Source organism: Octopus sinensis, linkage group LG14, assembly GCF_006345805.1.
Source record: "Octopus sinensis linkage group LG14, ASM634580v1, whole genome shotgun sequence".
Lineage (NCBI taxonomy): Eukaryota > Metazoa > Mollusca > Cephalopoda > Octopoda > Octopodidae > Octopus > Octopus sinensis.
Window position 1 is genome coordinate 42,691,399 of NC_043010.1, and position 16,087 is coordinate 42,707,485.

At 37.1% G+C, this 16,087-nt stretch overlaps 1 protein-coding gene and 1 long non-coding RNA gene across 5 annotated transcripts in view; one reads left to right on the plus strand and one right to left on the minus strand.

Annotated features, from left to right (window-relative positions):
• LOC115219496 (zinc finger protein 135-like) overlaps window positions 1-8,114 on the minus strand; it is a 26,642-nt gene extending 18,528 nt beyond the window's left edge. For all 4 annotated transcript variants that reach the window (XM_036508907.1, XM_036508906.1, XM_036508908.1 and 1 more), the window contains exons 1-2: window positions 7,968-8,114; window positions 1,668-1,756 (exon numbers count right to left, since the gene is read on the minus strand). The gene's annotated coding sequence lies outside the window, so the exon portion shown is untranslated. The remainder of the gene's footprint in view (window positions 1-1,667; window positions 1,757-7,967) is intronic.
• LOC118765974 overlaps window positions 1-9,236 on the plus strand; it is a 13,959-nt gene extending 4,723 nt beyond the window's left edge. The window contains exons 3-4 of the long non-coding RNA XR_005001884.1: window positions 4,355-4,357; window positions 9,225-9,236. This is a non-coding gene — a long non-coding RNA (uncharacterized LOC118765974). The remainder of the gene's footprint in view (window positions 1-4,354; window positions 4,358-9,224) is intronic.
• Window positions 9,237-16,087: the final 6,851 nt, after the last annotated feature.

The following is a 16,087-nucleotide window of genomic DNA, read 5'->3' on the forward strand; positions in this document are numbered from 1 at the left end:
AAGTTTCATCAGAATCGGTTGAAAGCCATGGTCAAGGTGAGGGTACAACCTGACAGACACACAGACACACAGACAGACAACTTGCCTTTTATATAGAGAAGATATATCAGTATGAATATCTATACATACATACATATGTATGGTGTCTATTTGCTTCTTGCAGAGTTTGACCTTTTCTTGTCCCGGCATTAGATCACAAATCACTTTTGAGCCCTGAAAGGTGTTTGAAGAGCTGATCACATATACTGCAGTAGCTACATTTCCCATTCATCTATTAAGAATTTTTAAGTGTCACTTCAATCTTCCATGTGACTTGCAGATTTTTTGACAGACATTGCATTGAAAACTGCTCATCCAGAACGAGATTCCAATGGTTCATGTATACCATGCCCACACTGGCATGCTGGTTCACCAGCATGAAATATGCATATTTTTGTGGGGTTTTGGATATGAACAACAAAAAGCATTTAAGATGATACCCAATTACTAAAACCAGTAAACCTTTGTTTCTAATTTAAGAGTAATGAACCCATCATCTCCTGGGTTACTTAGAAATGCATTACTTTGTACAAGTCTAGAAATAAGACATGTGAAGTCAATCAGGTATCAAACAAATCAAAACAATGTAGATGGTAAATATTGGTTTCAAATTTTGACACAAAGCCAGCAAGTTTGGAGGATGGGGAATTAATTGATTACATCAAGCCCAGTGATCAACTGGTACTTATTTTATCAACCCAGAAAAAGGATGAAAAATCAAAGTCAATCTCAGCAGAATTTGAGCTCAGAATGTAAAAACTGAAGAAACAACATTATGTATTTTTGTCTGATGTGCTGACAATTCTGCTAGATTAATGCCTTGTAGATGGTAAATATGAAAACCATTTCCTCACTAAATATAAAACTAAAAGTCAAAAAAATTTTGATCCAAAAAATAGGCCACCTCCCTCTCTGCTATATTCAGATTCAGTCATCATCATCATTTCACATCCACCTTCCATGGATGCCCTTCCTAACACCAACCTCCCAACAGAGTGAAGCACAGGTGAGGTCAGTTTTGGCATGGTTTTTACAGCTGGATGCCCTTCCAAACACCAACCACTGTGGACTGGATACTTTTTACGTGGCACCAGCATTGGCAGAGTCAACAAGTAACTTGCAAAACAAAGAACCTTTGAGAAGGGAGGAGGCGTTGGAGGAGGTGATCTTCTGTCAGATGATAAAAGGTGAGAGTATGACAGAGAGACAGAGAGAGAGAAACAGGGGTCTTGCTGTAAAGGAGGTACATCAATAGTTTTGTAAGTTACATGGCAACCTCACTAGTGCTGGTGCAATGGAAAAAGCACCCACTACACTCTGTAAAGTGGTTGGCATTAAGAAGGGAATCTAGCAATAGAAGCCATGCCAAAATCATGACACTGGAACACAATGTGGCCCTCCAGACTGTTGGATCCTGTTGAACTGTCTAACGAATGCCAGTATGGAAAGCAGACATATGATGATCTTGCTGATGACAATGATATAGATTATGATGATGATGGTGGAAAAAGCTCTTGAATTTATTTGGTTCAATAATTGTATTTTGAATAGTGTCTAATAATATTCAGTAAAAGCAAATGCATAACAACCAAAATGAAGGAAAAGAAGAAACAATGTAAAAAACTCACATCCAATTAGCATGAATTCCGCTGTGGTAATCTTTAGGAATTAATCACAAAAGTAAATATTGCTCGTCGTCTAAAGTCACTGCCACATCCTAGAAAATTAACAAAAATTTACTTTTTAAAATTTGTCTCAGTAGCTGAGCAGGTTTTGCCATATAAATATATATCTGGATACTACATAAGCTCCTAAAGAAATTGGGATTCCAGAAATTTTTGCTGAGGCAGGTAAAATAAAGTGTCATTCATTAAAAGCAAAATAAGAAACCACAGTTAAGTACATTGATACAGATAAAATAAAAATTTCAAAGACATAATTCTTCTGCTAAAAAAAAATGATGTTATGCAAGAAAAAGCTTTGTGTTTCAATAATGAATTATATTAGAAACTCAGTGCAGATAAAAACCTTATTTTACATAATAAAGATAAAAACATTTCCTAATGAAGAATTATAAATTTATATATATCATATAGACGCAGGAATAACTGTGTGGTTTAAGATGCTTTTTTCCCAACCACTTGGTTCTGAGTTCAGTGTCTTCTACTATAGCACTGGGCTTACCAAAGCCTTGTGAGATGATTTGGAAGATGGAATGTGGAAGAAACTTGGCATATATAGTAGAAGATTCTCATCCAGGTTGCCATGGTGTGTGTGAGAGAGAGATAGATAGAGAGAGTTGGTGTCTCCCTACCTTGACATCACATGATTGTTATAAACATGTGTCACCAACATACAAGTTGTGCCCTTCATTTCCAATCTTCCATGGCTGTGGGGGGGGGGGGGGGAATTACCTAACTTGGAAACTGGTGAGGGTTGGTGACAGGAAAGGCATCCAGTCATAGAAATTCCATCTCAACAAATTCCACCTAACTCATGCAGGCATAGAAAAGGGAACATTAAACAATGAGGATGATGGTGGTGGTAATAATCATCATTAATGGAAAATGATAAATAATGTGTCAGTTACCATTCCCCATAAATAAGTTAGTATATATTTACTCTTTTACTTGTTTCAGTCATTTTGACTGCGGCCATGCTGGAGCACTGCCTTTAGTCGAGCAAATCGATCCTGGGACTTATTCTTTGTAAGCCTAGTACTTATTCTATCGGTGTCTTTTGCCGAACCGCTAAGTTACGGGGACGTAAACACAACAGCATCAGTTGTCAAGCGATGTTGGGAGGACAAACACAGACACACAAACACACACATATATATATGGCGGTGCCCCAGCATGGCCACAGCTCATTAGCTGAAACTGGAAAATCAAAATCAAAATCAAATATATATATATAAATACATATACGACAGGTTTCTTTCAGTTTCCGACTACCAAATCCACTCACAAGGCTTTGGTCAGCCCAAGGATATAGTAGAAGACACTTACTTGCCCAAGGTGCCACGTAGTGGGACTGAACCCGGAACCATGTGGTTGGTAAGCAAGCTACTTACCACACAGCCACTCCTGTGCCTATATTTATAAATTTCTTATTAACTTCCACTACACTCACAATGCATACTCAGATTGGAATACCGAATTGCATTCCAAGAATTAAATTGATTCAAAAGCAATTATTTGAAGAGATACACAACTAAGTACCTTCCATACGGAAGATGAACATACATAGGGTTATGTATAACCTTAACAAAATGAACACAACTGATTTAGTGTAACTTTCACTACACTCAAAATACATTCCCAGAGCTATCTTCTTGACTTGTCAATTTTCAATCTTTCTCCCCCTACATGGATTTGTCCAATTCTAATGAAATATCTGAAGTGTGTATCATTCCCATGAAATTAAATCACTATGGCTTTGCCGACTACTAATTAGCTGCCCTCTCTTCACAATGATAAAATATATAAACGGCAAAATGTCTGTCTGTGTGTGCGTGTCTTTTATACAAATCCACAATTTTTCAGTTAGAGGCCTCGCACTTTCTATGGTCATTCAAAACCGTCCAAGGATGGTCGTGCACATCTTTACATTTCCCCAGTCACCCTGCAAAGCCATTAAAAAATCAATAGAAGTGACTTTTTTGTGAATTTTCTCTCCAAAACCCAATCATAATGCCCAAAACGTGATATGCCAATTGAATGCCAGCTAGCTGTATGTGATTGGTCGGAGATTTGGACAGTACTCACGTGTATGTGCGCACGCACGCAGCTGTATATGCATGCACTAGCACTATGACCTGGCAACGCCGGGCCATAGAGCTAGTCAGTCATAAAATAACTCCTTTAGCACCATGAATCTCATTTCCTTTTCAGTGGTAAACAATACACTTTCTGTAAAGCCAGATTTATTAGTGGCTTGCACCCCTACCACTCCTCAGTGTTTTCTTGCCTTTAAAAGTTTCATTAAAAGCAATATCAGCAAAGCCTTTAGTTTTGTCTAGCAAGAAAAGTAGCCTCCCTGTGGTCTCTATCCATCTCTTTCATAGATCAGAACTTTCTTGACAGACTGCACTATTGCACTATATGGTCATGGAGCTCTCTCCAACGTCTGCTTTCCATGCTATGCTAGCATGGGTTGGATGATTTTGACTGAGGGCTGGCGAACCAGATGGCTGCACCAGGCTCCAATCTTGATCTGGCAGAGTTTCTACAGCTGGATGCCCTACATAATGCCAACCATTCCGAGAGTGTAGTAGGTGCTTTTTACATGACACCGGCACGAGGGGGCCAGTCAGGCGGTACTGGCAACGACCTCGCTCAAATCTTTTTACACGTGCCACCAGCAGAGGTGCTGGCTCCAACCCTCTTCCTCCAGTACATTAATAACTTAATTGTTGTTATTTTAATCCCACACACTCATATACAACCCTTTATTCTTCATGCAACTTAGACACTTCAAACCACACTTACAGCCCACCAAATGCACCCTTCCTTCTGTCATTTCTATAATCTTAACTACACCCTAAAACCACATACTAAATACTTTATCAAATCATTTATCTCAAAAGTAGTGTTTCTCAAGGTGGGGCATGTTACTTCCGAAAGAAGCATAAGTAACAAGGAAATAAAACTTGCAATAAAATTTTAATTAAAACTTAAGCAAAGTAAAATCAGTCATCCCTCCATACAGGCTTGTCCTTTATAGGTGTCGGTACCATGTAAAATGCACTTGTGCCAGTGGCATGTGAAAAGCACCTAGCACACTCTGTTAGGAAGGGCATCCAGCCATAGAAACTATGCGACAACAGACAATCAGAGTCTGGACAGCTTCCTGTCAAACCATCCAACCCATGCCAGCATGGAAAACAGACATTAAACAATGATGATGATGATCTCCCCACCACTACACAGTCAATAACACTATAAAAAGAGTCAAAAATTCCTGCAAGAACTTACTTCAATTTGGCGGCTCCACTAGAATGGATGAAAGCGCTAATATATGATATATGATGAATAAAAACATGTAACATACTAATAAATATCTGTAAATATAAAACCATCTGAATTTCTGAGTACCTCATTTCCTCTAATATAAAATACCTGTACATCATCTCCAAACCTTCTAATATATATATATATATATATATATATATATATATACTAAATAGTAACTTTGTCCATTCATGGTGGAATGCATGTTTCTTTGAAAAACTGAAGTGGGGCATGGGACAAAAAGGGTCAAGAAATATTGATCTAATAGTTCTCAGAAATGCCCCCACTACCCCTATTTTCTTACTTATGATGACTTGAAGAAATTTCAACCAAAATCAATCATATCAATCTCACCAATATGATGTACCTTTAAAGGTCATAAACATTGCTTCTCTCTCTCTCTAACAGATAAACAAAGATCAGAAGTCATGTTATAGCCACCCACACTTTCTTTAGAAATTCATATTCAAAGATAATAATTCAGTAAATTTAGACAGTTACTTATGAATTGTAGGAACAAATATTATTAAGTGTTACATATTCTTAACGCTAACAATTGATTTAAGTACATGTGACAACTACTTTCAAATAGGCGGGCTTGATAACACACAGCAAGAGAAACCATTCTGACTAACCTCTTCGGCTACAGAAAAGACTACTGAAACCTACTGCCATCTGAGAAGTAACAATGCAAGTTATGCAGAAAAGTATAAGATAGAAATTCCATTTAGTCTATCCAATGTAAACTATGAGTGTACAAGGTGCAGTTGAATCACAAGCAAGTTGACGGAGAGGGAAGACTTTATTCGTGACAGTTAAGAGCACATTTGAAACATTCTTTCAAATGCCAAGTAGACTCCAAAGCTTTTCTTATCTAGTTAACCTAATTATCAATGGAAATTGCTTCTCAGAAAGCGTCTGAAAGAAAAACTGAGTATAAGAGGCAGTGTGAAAAACAGAAAACTCGCTGGTGCAGAGATGTGATGTATATGGTGGATGACATTTGGGTAAAGTACCAAGCAATCCAAGTGGAAAGACCTTGTAAAAGATCAAGACCAAAGAAGGATGGGAGGAGATTGTGAAAGCTGATCTCAGGGGTGTGAACTTCACAAAGGAAATGACAAGGGACTATGGAGACTGCTAAACAGGAAGGGACCCATACAACACATGCAGGCATGGAAAAAAAAGGGACAACAATGATGATGATGACTTACACAGATCTTTATAAAAACATTTCCCAATAACTCCCTTTTTGCCCCTACATATCTCAAAAATTGCTTCAAGAAACCCATTGCTACAGGTCGGAAGTGGCTATAAATACAGCAATTCTCGTGGAGCAACGATAAAAATGCCCCAAATATTGTCAATTTTGCAATATTAGTCAATTCTGCTAATATTTATTTGCTTTCAATCTAGTGACATCTAATCGAGCTAATAAAGACAAGATATTCCGTATAAATGGACATTTACAGGAATTATTCCTAGATAAGACACTAAAAGAATGTTTCGTAACTGTGTTTTCTTAAGATTTCTTACCAAATTCTTTAGAACACATTGAAATACTTGAAGCATGAGCTGAACTCATTACTTTTAGATCAATAAAAAGCTTTCACCTGTTAGCTACTACACATTGACAAATCTATACTCACAACGTTACTACTGTTATTTTTTATTTGAAGTATTTTAGTTTTTAAATGAATCAAAATATAATTTTATTGTAGTTCCGTGACTATGTTGTTATCCGAATATATGATTTAATACAAATGCGCTTTCTACAGTATATTCTAATTTGTAATATATTTAATAATAATATACACTATAAAGAATGATTTATAAGTGTATACGAATTTAAGCGTATTGCATACATATTTTAGGTACAAGTTACTTAACAACAAAAAGAGAGGCGGTGGAAAAGAGTAATGCACTTTTCATATCATTTGTATTCCCATATGGTCTTGCAAAAAAAAAAAAAAAAGACTCGTGCAGTCTCACCATTACCTAATTATTTCAGCAGTAAAGAAAGAATTACTTATTGACTTTTATTCTGACAACAGTAATAAGCTGGTAACGATTGAAAATTGATGATTTAAAACAAATTTCACAACCATCAAAAATCGTGAAAAAGTTTTATATAAAATCATGCATGAACAGACGAAAAGTTTAATTGTAACAAAATTGTAATTTTAATTAATGTTTCTTCGTCTTTCACGGATATCTGTGTATGTGCATGCGTGGTGTATGTATGTGCATGGTGTGATTACGACAAATGAAAATTACCTTGGAAAATAGGTAAACAATAAATACATTTTGACTTAGTGAATTAAATGTTTATTGGTAATTGTAAAAGGTCTATGCAAATTGAGCGAAAATAGGAATAGTAAATTTTTTTTTCTTAATTTGCCGAGAGTAAAAAAAAAAAACAAATATATAATAAATCAATTATGAAATTAAAAAGACAACAGCTTTCAATGAACTGATTGCATTTACAATCTTAGAAATCGGGTTTTCAATGAGATAAACATCATTAGTGAACAAACACACCGTCAGTTTCTATTGGCAAATATTTAATAGGTTATAGGTAAAAATCATCGATATAAAGATAGACTTCTAATACACTGATTAACAAACAATCACGAATGCAAGAATTCATAAATATAATAATAGCGTTAACGGATGTTTCTTAAACCATTTTGCACAAAAATACTTGAAAAATAATTTAATGAACCAATTTGCTTGATATAGTCGACTGAAACATCTTAATAGAACGGGAATAACACGAATTATGAACCACCCAGTAAACAAATGTCATCTGTTTTAGTGTGCAGGAATTATTCATGTAAGCTATATTTTTGTTTCTATCAGTATATTTTATTAAATATTTCAAAATTATTTATTTCGATTGTAAAAATTACTTACCTTATTAAGGTAAATGACAATATAGAAGCAGTAATTCTAAGATCTAAGACACCAGTTTCGTGGAGACATCAACAAGGGGCAGGTAACTCAAACTATCGTTGTATTTCATTTAATTGCTTAATTACAACTTAACATGAAGTATTTTTCATAACATTTTGATGGAACTATTTTACTTTTTCTATTTCAACTTAACAAAATACTAAAAAAGAATATATATAAATACGTTAACGATATAAGTATAGACTAGAAATTAACCAGTAAAAAATATAAGTGATAACTAACACCGGTGTCACCGGTTGTTGTTACAAAATTGCAAAATGAGACACAAAGGAGTGATAAAAAAAATTATTTGCTCCACAACTTGTTCATAAATCTTATTGGGAATTTATAATTCTCGAACATGCTTACGCTTCTGACGATTACATATTATTTTATTCTTTTTTAATGTTTAGTTTGCAATTACAAATAAAGTTCTCAGGTAATCGTTATGCTGTTTAAATAAACAATATTTTGCGCCTCTTTTGTTTTGTTTGTTTTTCAGTTCCCTAATACCAAATGTTAAAAATACTTCAATACTTAGTTTTACATATATATGTGTGTGTATTGTTGTTGTTATTTTATTGCGAACGTTTAAGCGAAAAACAGCTGCTTGGAATATAAGTTAATCAGAATCCACGAATTAAGTTTAATGCTGCAAGAAAAATTTCTTGTGTTAAGGAATAATGAACAGTTTTTGGATAAATTAAATCTATTTGTTTTTGTTTTATTTTTTTAACTTCAGTCGACTGTAGTTATAACCAGCACCAATTTACTCAAAATAAAAGTATATTTGAATAATTAAAAAAACTTATGTCTGTACATTGCCAAATTCATCATTTGAAATATGGCTCAGGAAAATCTTGACCAAATTCATGTAAGAAATATTGGAATTCCTGTTCCTTTTTCTCTAATGCAAGTGATATTTAGTAACAGAAAAATTTATTATAAAAGTATAGGTTTTGATGATACTTTTAATCCTCATCACCCTTCATCTCTGATTAACACAATGTTCTTGCAGGTTAGTCAAACTAGCCCTCAGTATTGTATAATACATATAAAAATTACTTTTCAGTTTAATTAATTCATTTCTGAAAACTATAGCTGTAGGGAAAAATGAGAATGAAACAATGTGCAGATATATGTCATTCCATCTTGTTTTGGTTTAAAACTACTAGTAAAACAAAAGAAATTTTGGTGGGGTGAAGGAAGTTATTTTAGGTTATAAGACCCAAGTTTATAATTTACATGGTCAAGTATTTACCAATTTGAAACAAAACTCTGCTAATATAACTTTTACTGTAACATTAAATACTGATTTCTCAGTTCTCATATTGATATATTGTATATTACAGTATTATTAACTGTAGAAAAGTTGAGAGATAAAGTCAACTTCAACAGGACTAAAACAACAGTGACCCAGCCACTTACAAGGCATCTTATTCTGCAGTCTCTGAAGTTCCTGTCCTTCATAGCATTAAGTATTGCTTTGCATTGACAAAAGGTTACAAATCTATGAAAATGGCTAAACATGGCTGTAATTGGGATGGGGAGGGTAAGAAAACAAAAAGCAACAGATTGGTGGGTATGTTGGGTAAATGAATCTTTGCCAATCATCGAATAACTTTTTGGAGGAAGTTGTCTTGGATGATAATGTCAATAAGTAGCAGTATTATCCCATAAATATAGGATTATTGCTCCAGGATAGATTGCACTTGCATTTGTAAAGTGTCACCAGCTGATCAAAGCAAAAGTATTTCATGCCTTAGCTTTTTGAAAATATTTTTTTTATCGCTTAGTCCAAAGAGAAAAAGCAATACTTATGACTCTTTAGGGTCTCTAAGGCTTAGTAAAAGGAAGTTATCCATAGATCTGTAACCTGGCCCAAATTCTTGCAGCCATTTACTCAACTAAAGGTACCCGCAGACCAGATTTTTATATCACCCAAAAACAGGAAGGTACTTTCACTGGGCTTCCATAAATTATTTTCTTTCACTGAAGTTTCCTCATTAGGCTTCGCTTGAACTGAGCTATGGTAGATGACACTTGCTCAAGGTACTGTGCTATGGAATCAGACCCATTCTTAACCACGCAACCATGCCTGTACCATTTTGCAATGATATAGATATGTAGTTGCCTTAAAAACCTCAGAAATTGCAAAACTCCAGCAATAGCATTGGTTATGAGATGTTCCTGAGTAAAGAGGATTTAATGCAAGGCCCTTTCATTAGTATTACTAAAAGAGAAGTAAGTAAGTCTGGCATGGAGTGTCTAGTTTGCATGCAGATTCCATCTCTATGAAAGGTTAAGTAGTTTGCATATATATGAGATGGAGGGAAGCTTTAGAATCATAAATGTTTTATTTTTAGCAAATAAATCTTTTAAAGGACTACCAACGTTCTACCCTACCCCAAGTTCTGTGGTCTTCAACTGGTCTACACAGTTCCATTAACAACTATAGAATCCCACAAAAAGGACACTCAGTGGATTCTTCTACAAGTAGCTGGGGTTCCACAGCTATGTAACAATATATGGAACCAGTAACAACTTATAGCTCCTATTCAACAGTCTCATTGAAGAATTCAATATAATGCATATAAGAGAGTCTTACAATATTGTGACTCCAAGGATCAGAAGGTGTCATCAACAGGCAATCAGGGAAAGAACATGGTGGAAACAGAGAGCAGAGAAAGCTGTGTAAATGGCAGAAATCTTGGTAACTGGCAGATTGAACTTGGCAATACCCAGGACAAAGAGAGACAACGTTTCATTCAGGAGAAAGTCTGAGTAGATGTAGAGGAATAGCAAATGAGTAGAATCATGGGCTTTAGGCATCAAGGAGCAAGGACAAAAGTGTGAGAGTGTGCAGCAATGCTTCAAGTTCATTTGGTAAAACATTATAATAGGCAGAGTTCCTTCATCTTCAGTTCCTTGTCTAGGCTGTCTATGATTCCTTGCTAAATCCTGTTAATCTTTATATCTAGGGCAAGAGCAACACACCATCTTGACTACTTTTCTCTGACAGAAGAACCTTCAAATATCTTCTCAGTAGCTGCTCAAGAAGATGGCTATCATTGGTGCCATGATCATGTGCTCAAAGCAATTTCTGAGAGATTAGCTACATCCATCAGCACTGCACCCCCAAAGAAGGCAATTAGATTTGTCAAAACTGGAGCAATATCTACAGCCAAAGAACAAGGGTGGGCCTCCTCTGCACAGTCTCTGACAAGAACCAACATTATTATTTTGACAGACAGATGAAGTTTCCGCAGCACATAGTACTAACATCATTCTAGTTAGGCATTTATATTTTATCTAGTTTCAGCTCACGAGCTGTGGCCATGCTGGGGCACCGCATGATCATTACCACTGAAGTAATAAAATACATGATCATACTGGAGCTTAATGCCCTTGGAGGTGTATACTGACAAGGCTGACTAGATGAAACATAAGAAGTACCACAAACTAGTAACAAAGGGCCAGAACAGAGACCGGAAAACATTATGAGCCTTTTTAGATGTGGTGTGCAGAGGCTTTGCAGAATGCTCACTCTACTAAGACCTCTACTGCTAGAGTTTTGCAGAGGTGACAATGAAGAATGCCATTCAGTCCACAAGTGAAGCTGTAAAAAAAGCCACCAGCTTTGGATTAAGATGACTAAACTATGGACAGTTACTGCTGAGACTGATTCAACCAAAGCTAGGTTACCTGGACAATGGGTATCTGATGTTGAAGCATCCAAAATACCTGATGACTCTAGGTTATTTCACTGATGATGTACTCCAGGTCATTCTGGAGATGTATCTTGCATGATGTGTGTTTATCTAAGCCTGTCTTTAAGTGTACATTATGTACACAGACACACACATGTATGTATATATATATATGAAAAAACAAGTCAGGATAGAAAATGCTAAAATAATTTTATACAGAACATTTCAGTACCGGTTTCAGTCATTGAGACTTTTTCAACTGTAACAATTAAATAATTAAATTTAGAAAAATTAAAAGGAAAGTTTTTAAAAGAATATTTGTATAGTGTTCAAATACAAGTGGCATTTTCCTTGTTTCTGCCTGTCTCTGTCTCTCTTGTTTACTCTTGTGAGTTCGAGGTCGTTGTGAATTCTTGGTAGGGAAGAAGAAGGAGGAGGAGGAGTAACATATATATATATATATATATATCATCATCATCATCATCATCGTTTAGCGTCCGTTTTCCATGCTAGCATGGGTTGGACGGTTCTACTGGGGTCTGTGAAGCCAGAAGGCTTCATCAGGCCCAGTCAAATCTGGCAGTGTTTCTACGGCTGGATGCCCTTCCTAACGCCAACCACTCCGTGAGTGTAGTGGGTGCTTTTTACGTGCCACCCGCACTGGTGCCAGACAGAGCTGGCAAACGGCCACGAACGGATGGTGCTTTTTATGTGCCACCGGCACGAGGGCCAGGCGAGGCTGGCAACGGACATGAAACGGGGCGGTGCTGGCAACGGTCGTGAAACGGAAAGTTCTCTTACATGCCACCGGCACTGGTAGCACATCCGCAATTTCCATTGATCGATTTCGATTCTGATCCTCACTTGCCTCATCACGTCTTCACAAGTAGAGTTTTGTGTCCCAAGAAGGGAAGGTATGCATACGTAGGCTGGCTCCATCCCATGTAGAAGGCCACGGGTTATGGACTCACTTGTCCTGCCGGGTCTTCTCGCGCACAGCACACTTCCAGAGGTCTCGGTCTCTAGTCATTTCCTCAGTGAGACCTAAAGTTCGAAGGTCGTGCTTCACCACCTCGTCCCAGGTTTTCCTGGGTCTGCCTCTTCCACAGGTTCCCTCATATATATATATATATTACATTTTGTGAACATGATTTAATATTTCTAAATTGAATTTTTCCCTGTAAGTTTGGAATGATATTCCCTCATATTATTATTATTATTATATATATTTTATATATTTATATATATATATATATATATATATATATATCATCATCATCATCATCATCGTTTAGCGTCCGTTTTCCATGCTAGCATGGGTTGGACGGTTCTACTGGGGTCTGTGAAGCCAGAAGGCTTCATCAGGCCCAGTCAAATCTGGCAGTGTTTCTACGGCTGGATGCCCTTCCTAACGCCAACCACTCCGTGAGTGTAGTGGGTGCTTTTTACGTGCCACCCGCACTGGTGCCAGACAGAGCTGGCAAACGGCCACGAACGGATGGTGCTTTTTATGTGCCACCGGCACGAGGGCCAGGCGAGGCTGGCAACGGACATGAAACGGGGCGGTGCTGGCAACGGTCGTGAAACGGAAAGTTCTCTTACATGCCACCGGCACTGGTAGCACATCCGCAATTTCCATTGATCGATTTCGATTCTGATCCTCACTTGCCTCATCACGTCTTCACAAGTAGAGTTTTGTGTCCCAAGAAGGGAAGGTATGCATACGTAGGCTGGCTCCATCCCATGTAGAAGGCCACGGGTTATGGACTCACTTGTCCTGCCGGGTCTTCTCGCGCACAGCACACTTCCAGAGGTCTCGGTCTCTAGTCATTTCCTCAGTGAGACCTAAAGTTCGAAGGTCGTGCTTCACCACCTCGTCCCAGGTTTTCCTGGGTCTGCCTCTTCCACAGGTTCCCTCATATATATATATATATTACATTTTGTGAAACATGATTTAATATTTCTAAATTGAATTTTTCCCTGTAAGTTTGGAATGATATTCCCTCATATTATTATTATTATTATATATATTTTATATATTTATATATATATATATATATATATATATATATATATCATCATCATCATCATCATCATCATTTAACGTCCGCTTTCCATGCTAGCATGGGTTGGACGGTTCAACTGGGGTCTGGGGAGCCCGAAGGCTGCACCAGGCCAGTCAGATCTGGCAGAGTTTCTACAGCTGGATGCCCTTCCTAACGCCAACCACTCCGAGAGTGTAGTGGGTGATTTTATGTGCCACCGACACAGGTGCCAGACGAGGCTGGCGAACGGCCACGCTCGGATGGTGTTTTTATGTGCCACCGACACAGGTGCCAGACGAGGCTGGCGAACGGCCACGCTCGGATGGTGTTTTTATGTGCCACCGACACAGGTGCCAGACAAGGCTAGCAGACGACCACGCTCGGATGGTGTTTTTTTTATGTGCCACCATCACAGGAGCCAGATGAGGCTGGCGATCGGCCACGATCGGATGGTGATTGTTACGTGCCCACAGCATGGAGGCCAGTCGGTGCGGCACTGGCTACGGCCACGTTCGGATGGTTTTCTCGTGTGCCACCGGCACTGGTACCACAAAGATACAAATTCCATTGATGTTCATCTATTTTGATTTTGTTTGATTTTTTGATTTGATTTTCACTTGCCTCAACAGGTCTTCACAAGTGTCACAAGAAGGAAGGTATGCACAGGTGGACTGACTACGTCCCAGGTAGGGGCCACGGGTTATATATATATATATATATATCAGGACTTTACGTTGGTAAATGAACTTTACTGTAAAGTGCTGTTGCTGCATGTCTCTCATTCAGAGATTTAGAACAAATAGTTTTTTCTATTTATATACACACACACACGCATGCACATATACATTCACACATGTGCATGCATGTGCGCGTGCACACACACACACACAAGATTTTCATTTGCACCCACACAATCATAAGAGAGCAATCTAGAAGTATTTGAAAATTAATAAAATGGTGTCAGAATTAAACCCCCAAGGTGGAGCTTGTGCCAGTATTTGATCTTGTTTAAACTACCCTCAGCTCATCAACTAAACCTTTTCCACTAACCATGCATGCATATAAATGCCTATCCATACAGCCCTGTTTTCATAAGCCTTGTCTGTGTTTTCTGGCATTCTGCTACAGTTCCCTATTTATTCACATTATTTTGTTTTACTCATCATTTAGTTAATGACTCTTAGCATTTTAAGCATAATTATGTTTATGAAAAGTTTGCAATGTGTCGATTTTTGTTACAGTAGAAAAAGGTTTTGCATATTGTTTTCTCTCACCCTTTTACCCTCTCTCTCTCTCTCTCTCTCCCACTTTCTCTCCTCTCTCCCACTCTCTCTCTTATCTCTAAGGCACCAAGGTTAATTCTGTTTGTCATTGTTTCAGTTTTATTGGTTTAAGTATTATTTATCTTCTTTCTCTTCTACATTTTTTTTTTTTAAAGATATGTGGAAGTTTTATGTGCATCCAGAAAATTCTGAAAATGAAAATGGGAATAGAGATGAAGAATAGCAAAAGAAAATCTATTGATAAATTCCAGTGTGCTAATGCAAAAATGAATACAAAACTGTCTGTTTATACATTGGCAGGTACTTATAGATGGGCTTTATTTGGTCAGTGATCCACTGTCCTATTCTATTGTGCCTTGTTAGTGGCAAACAACTGTCAAATGCAGTAATTGTTCTAGCAAAACTGAAAAAAGAGTTCATGATAAATTACAGTTTTATGCAAAATAAAAGCACTGTTTAATGTTAAAGGTTGTTGGAATCTAAAGTAAACAGGGTAGAGCTTTTGTAAGTTGAGTCAATATCAGTGAAAAGGCTTCTAAAGTAAGTTATTCATTTGCTGTAATTATTACACAGAAAAGGGAAGCTGCACTGTTAGTGGAAGTCAAATAAAGCTAGTGTGTACAATTATTGTGGGAGAAATACGAGTGTAATTAAAAATGTTCCACTTTCAAACAATATAATAGTTGATATATTGATGACAAGCCACATGACACTAAAGAAGGTTTTTTTTTGGTTTTTTTGTAGTAAACTGAAAAATAGAAGTTTTTTCCTATCCTGGCTTATGAGTTAACCATATTAATAAGAATTAATAACAACCTTCTTTGTTAGGTACTTTGCCAAGGTGTCACAGTGAGATTGAAATCAGAACCCTGTGGTTGGGAAGCAAACTTCTTCCTACACTGCCATGCCTGCACTTATTAAAAGATTATAACTTTGCTCTTATCAAGAGAACAAAGTTGTTTCCAGAGTCAACAAAGATATTGATAGGACTGAGAAATGCAATGGGAAATGTTCACTAGTATGGTGGGGTGCAAGTGTGTAAG